We start from the raw sequence: 21,387 nt of genomic DNA on the forward strand, positions 1-21,387 counted from the left end.
TCCACCATGCACAAGAAGTCAGTGCAGTCGGGGAGGGACACCTCCGGCTTGGGTAGGTGGGATGGGGTGATATAGATACTAGGATCGTAAGATGTGACCCCAGTTTGGATGAAATTGATTCTATTGGGAGGGGGGGCTTGGTTATGTGTTGGAAGAGGATTGGTTGTGACATTGGGTTTGTCGGGAGGCGCGATCACCTGCTTGTCAATAAGATCCTGGATCTCGTGACGCAATCTGTAACAACGGTCGGTGTCGTGACCGTGTTGTTGGTGATACGCGCAGCATTTTGCTGGGTCATGAGAAGGAGGGAGTGGATTCGGTAGTGGCTTCGGCTCCAGGGGTTTCAAATGCTTTTTCCTGATCAATACCCCCAGAGCTTTGGTCAGGGGCATGTATAAGGGTGTGAAGGTTCTTTGGCCTCGAGGTTGGAATCTGTTGGTTTGTGTGTTGCTTCCGGACGCGCCGGAGAAAGGTGTGGCCGCCATGGGCCTTGGAAGGGGAGGGGGAATGGTGGTGACCACGCTCACCTCTGAAGTTCTTGCAGTCGTAGAGCCACTCGGGCCCGCATTGTTGTTCCGGTTGAATGTTCTCCGGGGTTGCTCCCGGTCTTGGTCGATCAGACCTTGTTTCATGGCATCCTCAATTTGCACCCCCATCTCGTGTAAATCTGAGAAGGTGGGAAAGGGGATTACAATCATTCTCTGGATCAGCTTTGGTTGGAGACTGCGCACAATCATCCGGATTTGATCTTTATCGGTGGGCCTCAAGGTCATCATCGACGCCTTTGCCCTCCACCGGGTTACAAAATCAGAAAAAGTTTCCTTGGGCGCCTGCCTTGTCGTCTCGAGATCATGAGTTGTGATCTCAATCTGAGTGTTGTACGAATATTGCGCGACAAAGGCCTCAGCCATTTCATCCCAGTTCTTCTTCACTTCATCTTCTAACTTCGCATACCAGGTGGCAGCCACACCTGACAGAGTCCGGCTAAACAGTGAAAGCTTTTGGGGTCTAGTTAGGCCCATCGGCCGCAGAATGTCTGAGAATAGTTGAAGATGGACCATGGGGTCCCCGGACCCGTCAAAGCGGTCAATTTGCGGCATTTTGAACCTATCAGGCAATATCACGGCCACATCGGTATATTCATCCCCGATGTCCGGAATAGCCTTCACCCCTTGCGATTTCTTGAAGAGCTTCTCAAGCTTGCTCAATTTCAGAGCTGTATGGTCAATCTCGAACTCAAAGGGAGAGTCCGGGTGATTGGGTGAAGGGGTCTTGGACAGTTGTGTCGGAAGCGGGGGCGGAGCTGGCCCCGTTGGGAGGTTCGTGTCCTCTTGCAAGTTTTGGATATTCGGCACAGCATTCTGGGTATTTGGTAGAGCGTTCTGAACAGTAGGTGCCTGCTCAGATAATGGAGCCCCTGCCGGCGGAGGAACTTGATGCGAAGCAGATGCCGCGTTCTGCTGTTGCAGTCTGGTAATTAGTTCAGCCTGCTGGGCCATGATCTCGGCCTGTTGCTTGGCGAACTCATCTCGGCGAATGGTATCCTGTTGCATGGCCCGCATGGTCTCTTGCATTTGGCGTATCATCTCATCAACTCCTGTTGGTGCCGCCATACTGTTTTGATCTATCTGAACTGCTGGAAGATCTATCTCTATAGCGACAATGGGGATCTCAATCCGACTGTCCGCTGATGGGGGAAACCACTGTTCTGGTGATCTCTGTTCAGATATACTGCGCTCTCTCTGCCTTCTTCTGATAACAGGGGGTAGAGAATGGAACACTGGTTGTCCGTCAATTAGATCCTCAGATCGATTGAGTCGACGACCTCGTGTCCAAAGTGCTTGGGGGGTATCTGCTGGGTTTGAAGCAATTGTGCTAGAACCTGCCCCTAGTAAAAAGATAAATAAAGCAATAGGGAAATAAATAAACAGATAAACGGACAGCATAACGGCGCAAAGTAAATGCATGACACACAGTCGGGCATAACAACACACAGTTGATAAGCTGAATACACACTGTCCTCAAACACTGATTATTATCCCTGTATTACTGTCCCCAAACTGAATCTCTGATACCCGCAGATAACTGATTCTGAAATACTGACTGATGCCCGCAGGCCTGATACCCACAATACTGAACTGATGCCCGCAGGCCTGATGCCCAAACTCATACACTGATACATGCATTCCTGTAGAGACGCACTCTAAAGCACATAACAAATAAGTGAGAGCCAAAACACCCCTATGTTGGGGTAGGGTTTCCCTGTCCTATTTTGTCAGGAGCTAGGGTTTCACTACGCACGCAGCGGTTTCAAACAACCTATAAACGGGTAAGCAACCTGTCCTAGTTTGGAATGGTCACTATGGATCCGAATATGCACTAGGTCGAATGGTCAAAAAGGGTGCCCCGGTAAAACCGGGGTTTGTGTTCCCATACTGGCAGAGCCCACAACCGGTCAGCCTTATGGTCATGCCTTGACAAGACAAGCCTCCGGCAAACCGTTCAGGAATAGCAGATGGCAAACACGGTGTCCTAGGTGCACCAATGCAAATGCAATGCAAAGAAACACACAAGCGTAGTCAAAAACAGATATCATGAGTTCGAGTCAAGTTCTCTAAATCCCCAGCAGAGTCGCCAGAAACTGTAACAAGCCCGCGGGGAACCTCGCTACAGCTCGGACTCGATTCGTGGTCACTGTTCTAAGTCTGAACCAAAGAGTCCAAATCCGGCAAATCGTTTTTTGAGAAAACAGATTTTTAGAAAAGAAGTGCCAAACATGGACTGCTTTGCCAATACAGAGTCGCCACCTAAATGTTTTATTTTTGGGAAATTTAGGAAACCCTGACTCGTTGCCTAAGGCCACGTGTCCGTCATCACCAAAGTTGCCTCGGCTCGGGAACTTGGGTACGATTGGGGAAGGTCACTTCGTGAGCACCCCCGCTCGCCTGATCAAAGATCGGCCTCTACTAACCATGATATCTATTTTTGAAAACATTGTGAGTTCTTATTCCGGTTATTAGCCTAGGTTACTATGTGATGCGCACAGCATACAAGTATAGACTGGATCGCCTGAATTGGAACAAAACATTTCATGTTTGTTCATTTGAAAATGGTTTGATGGTGCTACTCGCAAGTAGGCTAAGACGTGGATTTGCCACCCTCAGGCGGGCTTAAAAAACATGATGATTTGCCACTCTCAAGTGGGGTTAAAACTCGCATTTAATGAATTGTTCCAATCCAAATAACCCAACCTTCACCCACAGGCATTCAGGCAGTTATATCACATAAACAATTAGCCTCATGGTAAGCATGCTATCATGGCAGTCACTCACACGCATGCAAGGATGCTAAAGCATAAAACTTACTGAGTACTCCAAGCCAAAACAGATATTACATTAGAAATCATGCATGATCCTAAGTATATAGAAATGCCTAATGCAACACATGCAAAATGCAACTATAGCAGGCTCGGCTATTCTAAGCATGGCATATGGAATGCGACAACTAACATGTATTTAATTTGGAATTGAAAGTACAATGCAGTTAGTATGGTGCGCCGAGCCCGGTGCATGCAATACAGATGAATGAATGCAAACATGCTGTCATACTGTATGCTAATTGAAATATGCCCTAATCTAACCATCATAAGCGGATAAATAAAAGGGAGAAAGACGTGGGGTTGGAAGACATACAACACACTCACGCACACTTATTACAGTTGTGCCCTCACTCGCAGGGTCCGAATAAATATACAGTCCCAAATAAAAGAATATTACAGTCCAAATATTACAGTCCAAATAATATACAAATTCCTAATTAATTAACAAATTAACTAAGAAAATAAATAAAACTGGCATGCAAGCCAGGGACTGCCTTGCTTCTGATGGATGATGCATGTTCGGGTTGTCTTGCGCGGAAATCCACTGGGATGCCCCAATTAGCCTCTGTTTACACCTTTTCTTGAAATGTGTGCCAAGCCCGAAAAGTTGCTGATTCTTCATTTTGCTGCAACAGAGAGTAGGAAAGGGGCATAGCAAAGTATTTTCACAAATATATGCATGCCTCGATCCTTGTGCCACCAATCACGCATACAGAGGCATGATGGCCGAGGAGTCGAATTGCACAATTCGATATAGAATGAATGCACATGAAAAACACAACAAGACCTAACTCCATCATGGATGATCCGGAGTGTCGGTGACTGGGGAATTAAGATACATTCCGTCACTCGGAGTACGAAATGTGCCTCGTTTCCCGTGCCCGGGCTAACTCTTATTCCGAACACGATGCAATATGCATGACATGTATGAATGTAACTAAGATACAGCCTAGCATGCACAATGCTATGAAAATGAGATGCCTCGAAATGCGTGCACACGGGCACGCAAACTGAAGAAATGCATGAATGCGATCTAAGATACAACCTAGTATGCACTATGCTGTGAAGATGAGATGCCTCGAAATGCGTGCACACAGGCACGCAAACTGAGGAAATGCATGAATGCGATCTAAGATACAACCTAGTATGCACTATGCTGTGAAAATGAGATGCCTCGAGATGCGTGCACACGGGCACGCAAACCGAGGCAAAGGCATACGCAATGCAATATGGCTAAAACGGCATATAGAATGCAACATGGACTTATACTAACATGAGAGAGCCTCAGCCACACTCACATAAGAGGCCAATGGATGAAAATGAAGTGCCTCGAAATGCGTGCACACGGGCACGCAAACCGAGGCAATGGCATACGCAATGCAATATGACTAAAATGGCATATAGAATGCAACATGGACTTATACTAACATGAGAGAGCCTCAGCCACAATCACATAAGAGGCCGATGGATGAAAATGAAGTGCCTCGAAATGCGTGCACACGGGCACGCAAACCGAGGCAATGGCATACGCAATGCAATATGACTAAAATGGCATATAGAATGCAACATGGACTTATAGTAACATGAGAGAGCCTCAGCCACACTCACATAAGAGGCCGGTGGATGAAAATGAAGTGCCTCGAAACGCGTGCACACGGGCACGCAAACCGAGGCAATGGCATACGCAATGCAATGTGGCTAAAATGGCATATAGAATGCAACATGGACTTATACTAACATGAGAGAGCCTCAGCTACACTCACATAAGAGGCCGGTGGATGAAAATGAAGTGCCTCGAAACGCGTGCACACGGGCACGCAAACCGAGGCAATAGCATACGCAATGCAATGGCATGGAAAATGATATGCAAATATGTTAATGGAATTTCAGCACTGAAATGTGGGGAAAACAGCCCCGAAATGTGGTGAACGTACACCCGATGCATGGAATAGTCCCGAAACATGAATTTTGGCACCCGAAGTGGCCTACAGCTATACAAAGCATGCATAATTGGCACATGGAATGAAAAGACAGAAGCAAGGAAGCCCCAAAATAAGCACTTTTACAGTTCAAAGCATGGCCAAACAGTAGACAAAAATAGGGCAAAACTAGCATGCAAAAATGGGGATTAAAAGAGAGATAAAGAAGCAACTCACGGTTGCTGTCCCCAAACAGATTAGGGCCCTTCAACAAAGTTGAAGAGAGGCCCAAAATATGATCTTTTTCAGAACTATAAAAACCCCCAAAACAAACACAGGTATGGCTGCACTCCCATGCAAGAAAAGGGCCAAAAGGTGGCCAAAGAAGGAAGTGGTAGATGCAAAGCCAAGACAGAAAAAGACTCTTCTACAATACTGATGAGGGACCAAAAATAAGGCATTTTACAGTTGAGGGTCGGACCCAAAACAATATGCAAATATGTCAAAAATGCTATGCAAAATGAGGTCCAAAAGAGAGATATAACATGAAGTGTATAAAAGATGCCTCAAATCATGAAAGGCCCTTATGAAACATGAATAATGGACAAAAATAAGACCTTTTCTAGCTCTGTAAAATGACCAAAAACAGAAGCACAATAGGCTAATAAATCATGCAAAAATGGGGATTAAAAGAGAGATACAACACAAAGTATAGGAAGGGTGCCTCAAACAGTGAAGGACCCTTAATGAAACATGAAGAATGGACCAAAATAAGGCCTTTTCTAGCTCTGTAAAATGACCAAAAACAGAAGCACAAGGGGCTGCCAAGTCATGTAAAAATGGGGACCAAAGATGGATATAATGGCAAGTGGCACATGGAGGTCCCAAACAGTGATGAGCCCTTCTTCAATGTTGAAGAGGGGCTCAAAATAAGCCTACTTACAGCTTACAACATGCTCCAAAACAGATTACACACAAGCTAAAAATATCATGCAAGAAAATGACATTCAAGGAGGATATTGAAGCAAGTGCAAGATATGAACCTCAAATGACAAAAGTCCCTTAATGAAACATGAAATAGAGCTCAAAATAACACTACTTTCAGTTATGGCCGGAGCTCAAAACAGCAAGCATGTATGGCCTATAAATGAAACAAGAAATGGACCAAAAAAGGGGGAAATGAAACTCACCCTTGAAGACAAGTCTTTAGCAACTCTTGGCTTGAGTTTGTAGCACCCTTAGGCCTTGGAGAACACCTTCAAACTTCTGGAATGGAGGATGGAAGGGTGGGGGTTGGTGGTGTAGAAGAAATGGTGGTGTAGGACTTGGGGGTTTTTTGCTTGAAAGAGAGAGATAGAGGGGGATTTGTGTATCAAGGCTTGAAGACCAATTTTTCTAACCCCTTAATGCAATGCTGCCTGCTGGTTATATGGACCAAAAAGGGAGAGCAAAGGGAGGGCAAAGGTGGGGGAAAAGGAGGTAAGTTTTCCCCCACAAAATATCCCCCGGATTGAGATATTTTCTGGGGGATACAGCTATACAGCTGTAAAGTGTGTATTGAGAGGATCATGGCCGGCTGGTTTTCAAGGCTTCAGGTGGCCGGCCGGCCACCTCCCCTAGCCGGCCGGCTAGGGGTGAAAAAGGTCAAGTTGAATTAGTGGCCGGCCACTTCACATTGCTGTCCTCCCATGTGTGTACAACACAACCCTGTGGTTCAAAATTGGCAACTGTAAAACAGGAGGGACAACAAGCCATTTCGGGGGGGGTCAAAAGGGTCAGGCAACATTAGTGGCCGGCCACCAACTTTTAGGATCCTCCCATGTGTGTACATCACAAATATGTGGTTGAAACTTCAAGAAAATGGCTCAAGGGTGTTCAACATTGGCCCGGAAGTTAGAAAAACGGGCGTCGGAGGGCGCCGGAGGATATATAACTGGTTGCTGCAACAATTGTTGGCCTCCCACCCTTCTATGGCCTTCCCGGTGATAAAACAGAGGTACCTGTCAAAAATGAACGAAAATTGATGCAAAACGAATGTTCGGGAGCCAAAACACGCAGTTCGGGGTCCCGAAAATGGGCTGTTAAGCACCGAAAGTGGCATTCGACCACGAAGTGGGTCTCTCAGACCTCAGTGTCCCTCAAAAGGGAGCAAATAAGAAGTATGCCAAAAATCAGAGCAAATGGAGATTGTTAGGCGGTCCCGAACCGAGGCACACGGCCAACGGTCCCGAAAAACCGGAAACCGGACTCCGAAATGGGCAAAATGGCCTACAGCCACAAAATGTAGCCCACGGCCACTGAGAGATGGTCTACGGGACCTCTCCCTCCCCTCAGGAAAAGAAACAGAGAAAACCGAGCCTGGTTCGCAAACCGAGGCGAGGCACAGAAGAGGGTTCGAAAGTCCGGAGGCAGGGCTCGCAGCCGCGACTCTGAGACTTCTGAACAAGCACAACATGCAATATCACCGAGTGCTCAACTGGTGACGTCTGAGTCTCAAGGTCGGTCAAAATGGGGTGTCTACAGTCCCTCTTCATGTACTGTGTACTATCTGTTTGCCTTTACAACTATCTTTTTAAGCCTCAGCAATTGTAGTTGCGACGGGAGTGTTTGGTGCTGCAACTCCCCTTTTGAGCCTCAGCAAGTGCAGTTGCAGTGGGAGTGTTTGCCTCTGTACTTTCTTTCTCAGCTTGAACCTCAGCAAGTGCACCTGCAGTGGTGAACCTCGCCGCTGTACTTTCCTTCTCAGTTCTATTTGGTCAGTACATGCATTCTCAAGACTCCGTTAGCCTGCTATCGGCTATGTTTGTGCTCACCTCAGTGAAGCCTCCACCCTTAGCCACCTAACCACAAACTCCCTAGCTTCCCAGGGCGAAAGCCACAACCAAGTGTACTATCAGCCATGATGTGCCTCAGTACCGAGCCCAGGGAGGCTTCCTTAGTCCTACCTGTGTGACTAAGGCAAGTCCATGACCTAGGTAATGGAAAGGGAGTCCCTTATGTTCAGGCTACCCTGCTCCCATCTTCGCAGGATTGTCGTGGTAAACTGGTATCTCTGGGCCTGCTATCAGCTCCAACCAGTAAGTCTTAGGGCCTGCTATCGGCGCCAAGTTATATGAACTTTGAGGCCTGCTATCAGTTGTAGGCTAGTAATGCCTTGGGGCCTACTATCGGTGCCAAGCATTAGTTTCTACTTGCAAATGGAGGCCTCTCTCAAAGGCTGCTATCACCTTGGCAGGATATTCCCTCTGTAACTTAGTTGCTGCGGTAGTAGTTGCTGCGGTAGTCATTTCCCACGGCAAGTTTTGACAGTAGGACCGAAGATATTAGAGATGGCAGCGCCGACATAAGGCCTCTGCAACTTGGGTGCTACAAGTATTGCCTCTACAACTTAGTTTCTTCGGTTTTCTACTTTCCTCAGCAACTCTAGATGGCTGTGGCACCGACATTACTTGGAATGGCGGCGACACCGAAGATACTTGGAATGGCGGCGCTGAGACAAAGTGCTTCCGCAACTTGGCTGTTGCAAGTGTTGCCTCTACAACTTAGTTGCATCGGCTTTCTCTTTCCCTTAGCAACTTCAGATGGCGGCGGAATCGAATATATTAGGAATGGCAGCGTTGAGGTAAAGTGCCTCAGCAACTTTTCCGCTGCACATGTTCCCTCCACAACTTCACTGTTGCAGGTATTGCCTCTGCAACTTGACTTAGGCATTTTCCTTCGTGGAGTCCATTTGGACCCCTGGTGGGTCGGACCTGCTTTAGCCCACTGTTGGCCCACTTCCTTTGGGCTTTTGCCCACGCTTCTTTTTTCATTCCTGGTTGCCTCTTTAGGGCGACCTCAGTGCTTAGGCCCATACTTAGTTTGGGGCTTAATTTCTAACCCTCTATATTTGCCCCCTGCGCGCGTGGAGAACACGCTACTAGTTTTCCACGCGTGCATAACGTTAACAAGTAATCCAAGGGTTGCGTTGGTTGGGTCAGAAGTTGCGTCGGCTCTGAAAAGGTGCCCCCCTTGGCTGACAGGTCATAATGAGCCTAGGGAGGCGTGTCGGCGCCCTTTTACTGCTTCCTTTATAAATAGTGCCCTTGGGTCCACTGGTCCCCCACTTCTACCCGACACACCTTTTGTCTCCTTGTTTCCTTCTCTCCTCTGTCTCCACTTACCAGAGTCTTCTTTACTTTTCTTTACTCTTCCTTAGCCAGCACAACGTTTCTACCCAATAGGGTTGCCCTACCCGCTACTGAGTGAAGGAGGGCTCCATACTTTGGAGGGCTGGCTGACCCCTTCTAGAAGGCAGTTGACTCCTTCATTCTTGATGCCCTTCCTCTAGAGGAGCCTTTACTTTGGATGATGCCGACATGGTAAACCTAGTCTCTGTGCTGTAGTTTTGCGTGGAGCATGGCGACTTTCCATATTCATACATCTATTATCACACTCATTTGGGCCCTCCAGCAGATTAGTCCCTCTAGGTCGATGACATCATTGCAGATGGTGGCTTCAAGCAGCGCTTACAAGATGTCCGTCTCTTTAATGCCATTTTGATTTCGAGGGAGTTATTAGTGCGCAAGGTACAGACCAACACTGATATGGTTGTCTCCCGTACTCACACTTTTGCCTTGTCATGGGGAGAGATAACTCCAACTCTCGAAGATGTTGCCGTCTTTATACGTTTAAGCACCCGTGGAGACCACCCCTTTGATCTAGCATCCCTAACAAAGTTGTCGTCATTACCCTCTAAAGCGCCTTTCAGGAGGCGCAGAAGTATGGCTCCTGGTATGACCTTAGGACTGGGGAACTGCTCCAAGAGAGACATAAGAGGGAAAAAACCACCTATCTTTCCTAACTGAAGCATTTATTCAACGACCTGCAACTAGTTGTAAGCGACATCACATAAGAAAGTCGCAACTCTGTAGTTGGGCCGGACTACCGCGGCGACTTGTACTTGGCCGCCTTCATCAGTTATTTCATCTCTTTTTTTGTTCTACCTAGTAACCCTACTGAGAGCATTAATCCCCTGGTGTTTCCTTTGGCTGTCAAGCTCTGCAGCGGCAGTCAGATTCCTCTAGCCCCCTTCTTCCCGGGGAACTTATACTTCTACATTGACAGCATCCATTCGGACATGGAGCAATCCATGGGCCATTATGATGTGTAGAGCTTCGTACATACTCAGTTCTTGACTACTTTTTTCTATGAGAGATTCCCTACCATAGGCCCTATCCCTAAAGAACATGAGCCCTTCTTCACCGATGAAGTCTTTGATGCAGAGGGATGCCCTGTTCTAAATGCAGAGGGTCAACCTGCCACAAGGCAAGTGCATTAATCCCTCCATCACATCTCTCAGTGGTCTGGCCTTGGCACCAACAAACCCTTTGCAGACTACGTCGACCGTATGGAGGAGTGCGTGTTCCGCCCTTTCACCCAACTTCTTCCAAGCATTTCTGTTGTCCCATTTTATTTTTTAGAGGCCCGTCACATTGATTTTTCTCTCGACAATATCCAGGCTAACTCCCTTCTTATTGCTGCTATGATACATCCCGGATTTCTACCCATGTGGAACAAAGAGGGCATGTCCAACGTTGTCTATCGACTGGACAGTGTCCTTAGGCAGTTTGGAATGGATCAGGGTGTCCCATATGCCCCTCCACCTCAGACTGATTTCCACCAGAGCTTTCAGCAGTTTGCCCGTGACTATACCGTTCTACTTGTGGAGGGATTAGGGTTCATGGAGCTTTCCTCACTTGGGAGAGGGGGCGCCTTTACTCCTAATAACAGGTTGTTTTGGCACCGCAACCTCAATTCTTTCTTCAATTTTTGCAACAGCGCTCCCATTGTCCCTGCGATGTAACCTATCGCGCAGCCTGACTTATCCCTTCATCTGCCTTTTGATCGAGGGAAACAAACCAATATATTCTACCGCTTTAAGCTTTAATCCCTGCCCGCCGTGGAGGAGGCTCACCCGTCTAGGGCAATGTCTGTTCAACCCCTACAAATTGCTCGCCCTCAAGTCGGTGCAACAGTTCGCATGACTCGCTCCAGACTGAGGGCAGCCCAAACAGCAGTGGCATCAGTTGTTGAGGCACAAGCCTCACCAAGTAGGAAGAGACTCCGAAAGGTATCCATACTTAGAAAATATTTATTTCTTTATTTTATTTATTTATTTATTTTTTTGCATTACTTCCTTGGGCTTCTTATAGTTACTTTAGTAATCGCACAATCTTCTTCCTTTTTAGGGCCCATCGACCATACCACGTTCGGGCCTTGGAGGTTTTTCTACTGTCATTGGAATTTCCTCAGATTCAGACGACGACGACAACCTTCTCATTGCTACAAGGGTCACAAGATTCAGGACGTAGGACAATACTTCCAAATGTTGAAGAAGAACCAAGTGTGAGAGCCGAACCAACTACTGAAGCCGAGCCAGTTGCCGAGGCTGAGCTAGTTGTGGAGGCTGTAAACAATGTACAAGTTCCCCCTACTGTAGAAGTTGCAGTGGGTGATATAGTTACTGAGGGTTCAGAGCCTCCAAACCCTGCTAATTTTGTGTAGTCCGACCGTTCCTCTGTCGGCGGAGATGATTTTGTCCTTAAGACCCCAAGGGAAATCATGGCATAAGAGAGCCACTGGAAGTTTTTGGAGCTGCATCTGGTGGTTCTTCCCAGTCCACTGAGTCTCCATTGGCTCAACAAACTCCACTTCCAAATGTCCAAGTGGCTGAGGGAAGTATAGGTGTAGCGACTGCTTCCACTGTTCCTGTTGTGGCCCCTTTGAATTTGAACCGACTTGCAGAGGTAGCTGTCACTTTAGCCGCCCACACTGTTACTGCTGTTGCTGGGACCTCTGACCCAATCGCTTCGGCAACCTCTGAACTGCTGGCAGACTTATACTCCACTCACTTTCTGGAAGTGCCACCTAACCTTAGGGTGTCCCAAGATTTTTATATTGGAATGGATACCACTGATGTACCAAATCTGAACGTTGTAGACTACCAGATGGATGACCTCTTTTCGGAGCGACAAGATGGTATAGGTAGCTTTGGTCTTTCTCGCGAGGCTAGTTCACCCGGTCGCCAGCTAGCATCTACCCACTCTAATGCTGCTGGGCAATCATCTTCTGGGGAAGTGCACCGCCCTCAGACCTTTGGTCGCTATGCCAGTCTCCCTTCAGTGATTGAAGCTGGCGGCGACGTAAGAGAGCCATCTCAGTCCTCAGAGAAAGTTTTCTTTCTAAATTATTGGGTCTCCTCCGAAGCTGCTTTCACTCTTGCTCGTATCCAGGCACTACATCCGGATACCTTTACTGCCTTTAATGTTCTCAGATCTATAGTGCAAACGGTGCTACTAGAGTCACTTAGCAGCTTCATTTGTGACCTTGCTACCAAGCAGATCTTGACAACCCCTAGCAAGTTCGTGGAAAGTGCTAAGGCCAACCTGATTAGCTTTGAGAGGAACGGTTTGGATCTGTCGTGGATGAGGGATAGGCTTCAGAAAGTCGATGGTTTCCTTGAGCATGCAGACAATGTGGCAATGATTGCGTCCTTGGAGGAGACTATCAAGGAGTGTGAGGGTGCCTTGGAGTAGCATCGACAAAACTTGGCTCGGTTTAAAGAGAAAGACTCTGTGTTGGTTGCCCAGCTGCCTCGAGATGTGAGCCTGATAGACTCCCTTTTGAAAGGTTTGATTTGATTTGATGTAGCTCTGTTATGATTTTCTCCATGCTCTTTTCTTTATTTTGTTGTTTCATTACGCTTGCGGCGCCTTTTCTGTTCTTCTTCTCTGTCATAACTTCTTTTCAAACATTGTAATCATGTTCTAGAAGTTTGACTTTAATGAAAAGTGTGGATGTTTTGTAGTACTTTGAATTTCATTTCTTCGCCCTCCTTACATTACTTTTTATACAATTTCTAAAGATAAGCAAAACTCTTACAGTGAACAAAACTTCATTATGACTAAGCTTTTACAAGGATAAAATTTTACTAAGTATGGAAAACTTTCCTCACACTAAGTGTATATGAGAGTAAAAGGTTTACTAAGTGTATGACACTTTCTTTACACTTTGCTTTGGAAGTATTAACAAAGAAACTATACAACTCTTTTTCCTGAACAAAAGAAATTAAGAAAAATATTCTTTGACATACTTGGCATTGACAGGGCCAGTTCTGAACCCATCATCTACTCTTGTCAATTTGTAATACCCGTTGCTGCTTGCTTCAGCAACTTTGTAAAGGCCTTCCCATCTAGGTGAGAACTTGGGAATTGGCTGCCCCCGCATGATTGCATCCACTATTTTCCATACCAAGTCCCCCTCTTTGAGCTTTCTATGTTGAATAGACTGATTGTAGGCACGGGCTATGGATTGATGATACTTTTCCATTGCCCGCGAGGCCCGATCTCTTCTTTTTTCAGCTACCTCTATGTCATTCTTCCTGCTATCTAGAACTAAGTGTGCTGACATAGCCATTTTGCTGAGGGTACTGCCAACTCCACTGGTAACACAGCTTCGGACCTATATACTAGGGAAAATGGGATTGCCTGAGTTGGCTTTCTCTTTGATGTTCTATATGCCCAGAGTGCTACGGGGAGTTTTTTAGACCATGTGCCCCCTGCTTCGTCCATCATTTTACTTAATATTCAGATGAGGGTTTTGTTGGTTGCCTCAGCTTGTCCGTTCCCTTGAGGGTAGTATGGACTATACTTGTGGTGATTGATCTTGTAGGCATCCAGTAGTCTTCCTACATGGAAATTTACAAAGGGAGTTCCATTATCAGACAACATTACATTGGGTACGCTAAACCTGCAGATTATGTTTTCTCTGATGAAGTTGGCTACGCCTGCCCCGTCTGCCTTCCTTATCAGTATAGCCTCTATCCACTTGGTGCTAACTTCAGTTGCAACAAGTATCCATTTGTAGCCATTGGATTGCTGCACTATAGGACCTACCAAGTCAAATGCCCAAGTATGGAACGGGTAACAAGTCTTGATGTTATGCAGTTCAACTGCCGGTGCATATATCAAGTTTCTAAACTTCTGGCTAGATTGGCATCTCCTCACAAAGTTTTTAGCATCTTCTTTCATTGTCGGCCAGTAGTAGACGAGGTGAATGAAATGTCCATATAATCGCTGCTCCTTGATGCTCTGTCTTGTGGGCTTCCCTCAGCACCTCATTTGCCTCATCTTTTGATAAGTATACTAAAGGTTCCCCTTCGAAGCTTCTTTAGTACAGCTTGCCTTGGTCAAGAAAGAAGTAGAGGGCTCACCTCTTAACTCTGATTGCATCGACTTTGTTCTCGGGCAGTGTGCCCTTTCTAAGGTAGTCGATATATTGCTGCCTCTATTCTTCACTGCTTAAGAAATGAGCTTCCTCTTCCTTAGGATAGGACTGACACTTTGCACATTGCCTTTGCAACTCAGTACTTTCCTTCTCTATCTCTGGCCAGTAATACCTTTGCCTCTGTATCTGTCGGTATAGACTGATATCTCCATCTTCACAGGACTTAGCATGGATCTGCTTAAGTCTGTAAGTTGCTTCTTGTCTACCGACGCACCTTGCCAGCAAGTTGTTAGGACCGCGAAAATACAACTCTCCTCTAAGGAGCAGAAATGATACAAGTTCTGTGGGTCTGATTGTTCCCTAGCCAGTTTTCAACTATTGGATTATATCTGCTTTCCACCCCTCAGCATCTTGCTCCGTATGTTCTTTGGCTAGCACTGTTGGTGTTGTTCTTTTCTCGATGACGATAGCTATACTATCATATGGTGTCTCCACCTTTGCCCTCAGTGTAGCTAAGGCATCGGGGAAACGGTTGTGTGTCCAAGAAGTATGCTGGATTTGGACATCATCAAACTCAATGAGCAACCTTTGAACTACGGTGTGATATGGGGCTAACAGAGACTCCTTCAAGGAAAAATCACCCATTGTTTACTTGACAACTAATTGAGAGTCGCCCCAAATTTTCAACTTACAGAGGCCCTTCTTTTGGGCAGCTATTAGACCCAGTAACAACGCCTCATATTCAGCCTCATTGTTTGAACACTCAAAGTCAAGCTTATATGATAGATGAAACTTCTCTCCTTTTTGACTGGTTAGTGTTACGCCAGCTCTAGAAGCTTTATCAAATTTTAAGTCCCAATAAGTCTCAATTGCGGCTGTTGAGACATGGACCTCACCTAGTAGAGGTACCTCTGCAGGTTCATGTTCACAAGATGGAAATTGGGCCAGTAAGTCTGCAAATGCTTGGCTCTTAATAGCCTTGGGAGTAACACAAGTGATGTCATGTTCTGCTAGAGCCAAAAGCTATCTTGCCATTCTTCCAGTCAGAGTGGGCTTGCTCAGCAAGTAGCGGATTGGATCACTCCGGGTCACAACCTAGATCGGGTGTGCCAAAAAGTAGTGGTGCAACTTCTGCGCTGTGAAGATTAAGGCTAAACAATGCCTCTCAATCGGGGTATATCGCGACTCAGCACCATTGACTTTGCAACTGATGTAATAGACTGGCTTCTCAATGCCATCTATGTCTTGGACAAGTAGAGCTCCAATAGACCGAGGAGTAGAGGTCAGGTATAGTAGCAGAGGCTTTTCGGGCTATGGGGCAATCATTGTAAGTGGAGAAGTAAGTGCTTTCTTCACCATATCAAATGCATGTTGGTGTTTTTATAACCATTCAAACTTATGATTCCCTTTCAGCAGTGTCCCAAAGGAAAAGTTTATCTCAGCAAGGGCTGGAATGAACCTCCTGAGGTATGACACTTTGCCTAGGAATTTCTTCAAGGCCTTTTGAGAGTGTGGTGGTGGAATCTCCATGATTGACTTGATCTTATCCCATCTACTTCGATCTCCCGCTGGTGTACAAGAAAGCTAAGGAACTTGCCGGCAGTAACTCCAAAGGCACACTTCAGAGGGTTCATCTTGAGGCAAAATTTGCAGCAACGTTGAAAAACTTTTTCCAAGTTGTAGAGGTGGCGGTTTTCCTCAGTAGACTTGACCGCCAGATCATCCACATATACTTCCACTTCATGATCCAACATGTCATCGAACACTGCAGTCATAGCCCGTTGGTAAGTTGCCCTCGTGTTTTTCAAACCGAAGTTCCCAAGGGCGTTCTGAAAGTCGTCTTTTCTACATCTTCTGTTGCCATTTTGATCTGGTTATAGCCACTGAACCTATCCATGAAGGAGAACATCTGATGGCCCACAGTAGACTCGACAAATGTATCAACAAGGGGCAATGGGAACTCATCTTTTGGGCAGGCCTTATTCAGGTTGCGAAAGTCCACGCAGACCCTGATCTGACCATTCTTCTTCTGCATAGGCACAATATTTGCTAGCCAAGTTGGGTACTGTATAGGCTCAATAAACTTGGCCCTCTGCAACTTTTCTACCTCTACCTTAATCTTTGCTTTAAGATCAGGGTGATACTTTTGAGCATGCTGCTTGATTGGTTTAGAGTTGGGAAAAGTGTCCAGATGATAAGTGAGGAGGGATGGGTCAAGACCAGGCATCTCGTCATATGTCCAAGCAAAGACATCACTGTATTGCTTTAGTAATGTTATCAATTCTGCCTTAGCTACTGGAGCCATTGAATCGCTGATAAACACCGGCTTGCTTTGCCTTGGTAACTCACTGAGGTTGACCTCAGCAAGTACCTCCTGCTGTGGTTTGGGTCTATCTTGCATGCATTCAAGGACGGGCTCAGGCGTCTCTACCAACTCTTCTTGGGACTCATCACCGTCACATTTATTTGTCTCGAGGCCATCCTCCCAAGGTATGAAGTCTGGCCCCCAAGACCGTCATAGGTAGCAAACTGTCTTGCCGTCCTCACGTACTTTAACAATCTTGGGCAGAGGACTTGTGGATTTGCTGCTCCTTTTCTGTCCACTGCTTTCTGGAGCAGCCTTTGCATCTCGAAGTCTTCCCACTTCAGTAATTTTACCCCTGCAATTTTACTAGTCCTTGGAGTTTAATCTGTTGACAACTCAGTAAAGAAAACTACATCTGAATAATGTGCCTTTTCCACTCCGAATAGCTTTTCAGACGCATTTATGGTCACTGTACACTTTCCCAACTTTACTTTCACGCATTGGTGATAACTGGATGAAATAGCCCTATATCGGTGCATCCAAGCTCGGCCAAGTATTATATGGTAATTTGTGTCTGCTTCAATCACATGGAACTTAGTTGTAGAACGGATCTCACCAACTACTAAGTCCACAAGAACATGGCCCCGAGTAAGTTTTTCTCACCACTAAAACCCGTTACAGTGATCGGTTGGCGAATCATCCTGGACTCTGGGATACCAGTCTTTGCAAAGGTGTCAGTAGTAATGATGTTTATGGACGCCCCACCATCAAGGAAAGCACGCTTGAATTCTACATCATTGATGTAACTTGTGACAATAAGAGGACGGTTATGAGGAAATGGGTATGCTCTATCTGCTTCTGAAAAAGTAATGGCCCCATAATCTTCCTGGATGCGCCGAGGCACACACTCCTTAGCCTAAGCAACTTCATCATGATACACTTCGGAGATGTTAATGTGGGCCTTCGTTGCTTTCAACTTGGTGGCTTGGCTCAGTCCTAATTGGTCAAAGAAGAAGCGAAACTTAAAAGAGTCCCCAGAAATGTAGGGGCGTTCAAGGTTAGAGAGGTGATTAGAGAGGCAAAACCATGCTAATGGTCTAATAATGGTGGAAGTTACTGGAGAATGAGTAGCAACAACTGTTTGGGAGTTGGAGAGTGTGTAGCCGAGTGAGGACGAAACAAGTAGTTCAAGGAGAAATGTATGGTAGTACCAAAATGGGCAGCATCTCCCCCAAATCCCCAAAATTCTTCCTCTTGAACCTTGGGAAATGGGTCTGTAGACATCCCCGAACGTCCCGGGAGGATGAGTCCCGTTCCGTTCATTTGGGCTCACTATAGTTCGGACTCTCAGATTGTCACAGTTCTTAATCTGAACCAAAGAGTCCAAATCTGGCAAATCGTTTTGGAAAATAGATTTTTAGAAAGAAGTGCCAAACATGGACTGCTTTGCCAGATACAGAGTCGCCACCTAAATATTTTTTATAGGGGAATTTAGGAAACCCTGACTCGTTTGCCTAAGGCCACGTGTCCGTCATCACCAAAGTTGCCTCGGCTCGGAAACTTGGGTATGATTGGGGAAGGTCAGCTATGAGCACCCCCTCTCGCCCGATCCGAAGATCGGCCTCTACTAACCATGATATCTTGTTTTGAAAACATTATGCGTTCTTATACCGGTTATTAGCCTAGAATTACTATGTGATGCGCACAGCAAAACAAGTATAGACTAAATTGCGTAAGTCGGAACAAAGCATCGCATTTCCGTTTGTTTGGAAAATGGTTTGAATTTTGCTACTCGCGAGTAGGCTAAAATACGGATTTCAATGAATTATCCCAATTCAAACAAGCCAACCTTCACCCACAGGCATTCATGTAGTTATATCACATAAGCATATAGCCACATGGTAAGCATGCTATCATGTTAATGTTCACACTCATACGAGATGCTGAAGCATAAATACTTACATCGTACTCCGTGCCAAAACAGTGAACTAGTTAGTAATCATATGCATGATCCTAATTCATGTTAAGGTGGCTAATGTATCGCATACAAAATGTCACTAGAATAGGCTCGGCTAATCAATGAATGGCATGTGAAGTGCGACAGATAACATGTATTCAAGTTTGATTTGAAATACTATGCAGTTAGTATGATGCGCCGAGCCCGGTGCATGCAATACTGATGAATGATGCACGTATGCATAGCATAAGGATGCTAAATTAAATATGCCCTAGTACTAACCATCAAAGCAGGTAAGTAAAAGGGAGAAAGAAATGGGGGTTGGAAGACATGCACATACGCACCCACACTTATTACAGATTTGCCCTCGCTCGGAGGGACCGAAAGAATAATACAATTTAACTAACTATCAAGCTAATTAAATATTACAGACAATTAACTAGTTAAGCAAATTAACTAAGCTAATTAAGCAGTAAAAGCAGCCTCGGGAAGAGGGCCCAATGCATGCGCGCTCGGTTCCGCTCGAAAACCCACCACCATGCACAAGTTTGCCTCTGTTTCCCCTGCTCTGCTCCTCTGAAAATTGCACAACTCCCGAGGTATATTCTATGGACACTTTGGATCACCACCGACCAAGTGGAAACCCCACCGACCATGTCCGGATGGTCATCGACCATTTGTTGAGCTCTCGGCCATCAATAATTGGTCGGTCGGCACTCCATGTAGTCGATCGGCCAAGTCTTCCTGCAGAACCTGTTTTGACAGTAGCAGAGAGCAAAACAAGGCATGACAATGTATTTCAAGCAAATGTGTGCACCAACACATCCCTTATCATGTTTGTGACTCAAAGGGGTATGTTCCTTGATTCTCGGACCACCAATCGCGCATTTCAATGCGTGATGGCCCAAGGAACCAAGTCGTGCATTTTGATTTTAAATGAAATGCAATGCATAGAAACATACCAAGGGGCTTTCAAACTCTATCATGGCTTGATCAAGAGGTGAAAGATGCATGCAATGATATGCAACCTAGACATGTGAGCTAAGTGCGCAACATGAGATGCAAACAAGTAAGCATGCAATAGACACACAACCTAAGCAAATAAGTATGCAAGACATGGAATAACTATGCAAGCTAATCAAGCATGCAATGTGCAACTTAACCATGCAAGCATGCAAGGTGCAACATGGAAAACATGTTAGGCAACTTAGCCAAGAGATTGCGTGCCAAATGCAAAGCGATTGAAGCATGCAACACATGCAATAGGCTAAGTATATGACAACACACAAGATGAGCATGCGACAACATGCAAACAATGGACTTATACCAATTTGGGCAGCCCTATACTAGGCCCAAAAGAGTGGCCAACATGCTAAGGAATGAGAGGCAAAACACACACAAACATGCACATGTTAAGGCCTAAACACTTAAGCATATGGAGACAAATTTTAAGCACACTTAAAAGAGGATAACATGGACATATGGCATACATTATAAGCTCTGAAATCATGTTATAAAATGATGCCAAATCAATCTAAACAAGGCAATCAAAGTACGCAAACAAAGTCCAAGGTCTAAGGCTCACCAAAAGGGGTATTGAACTATCTTTAACAAAACCAAACATGGCATGAATTGAACAACTAAAATTAGAGTTTTAGCATGTTAAAACAAAGCCAAAAACACAATGACATGGCATCCTAGAGGCCTAAACATGAAGGCACAAACATGGAGCATGAAACACCAACCCATTAAGGCCTTAAAGGAACACTAAATGCAAGCATACAAACACACCACAAGGACTGAAATGGCATGGCAAGTGGTTCCAAACCACTGAAACAAAGCAAGGATGGCATGCTAGAGGGGTCAATGCTTAGGGCATACAAGAGAGGTTGCATGGTAGCTATACAAAGCAAAGCATGGACTACCCGAATGACCAAAAACAGACCTTTAGCACATCAAAATAAGCACAAAAGCTTCACAAAGCTTGGTCAAAAACATGTTAGAACAAGGCTCAAAGCACAAAGCATGTTAAGGCTAAAACATGGCATTACAAGACATGTATGCAAGGCATGCATGGTGTGTCTAAACCAAGTAAAAACAGAGGTAAAGCATGGAAAAATACTACCAAATACCTACTGAAACATGGCCAACATGAGTTCAAAAATGGTGGTCACACATAAGGCTTAAATGGCATATATTAAAGACAACAAGGAGAGGGGATGACCCTCTCCTTCTTAGGACCTTAAACCACCATCCTCACCACTGAAATCCCTCAAGATTTCAGTGGTGAGGAGGCCCAAACAAGGTGGTCCCGGAGCTCACCAAAATAGCACAAAAATGAGGCCAAACAAGCCCTAAGAGGGGTCTTACAACCTCAAACAACAAAGTGACCTCAAACAACTATTTAAAGCACTCAAAAACAAGACTTTTATTAGTTATATACAAAGTTTGAAAATAGTTACAAGATAGGTTAAAAAGCTATGCAAAAATGGGAAAAAAGGAGTAAGATTGTTACCCTTGTAGACCTCCTTCACAAACAATGCTCCAACTGGTTCTTTGT

Source organism: Camellia sinensis, chromosome 9 (genome assembly GCF_055761805.1).
Source record: "Camellia sinensis isolate YWXY chromosome 9, ASM5576180v1, whole genome shotgun sequence".
Taxonomy (NCBI): Eukaryota; Viridiplantae; Streptophyta; class Magnoliopsida; order Ericales; family Theaceae; genus Camellia; species Camellia sinensis.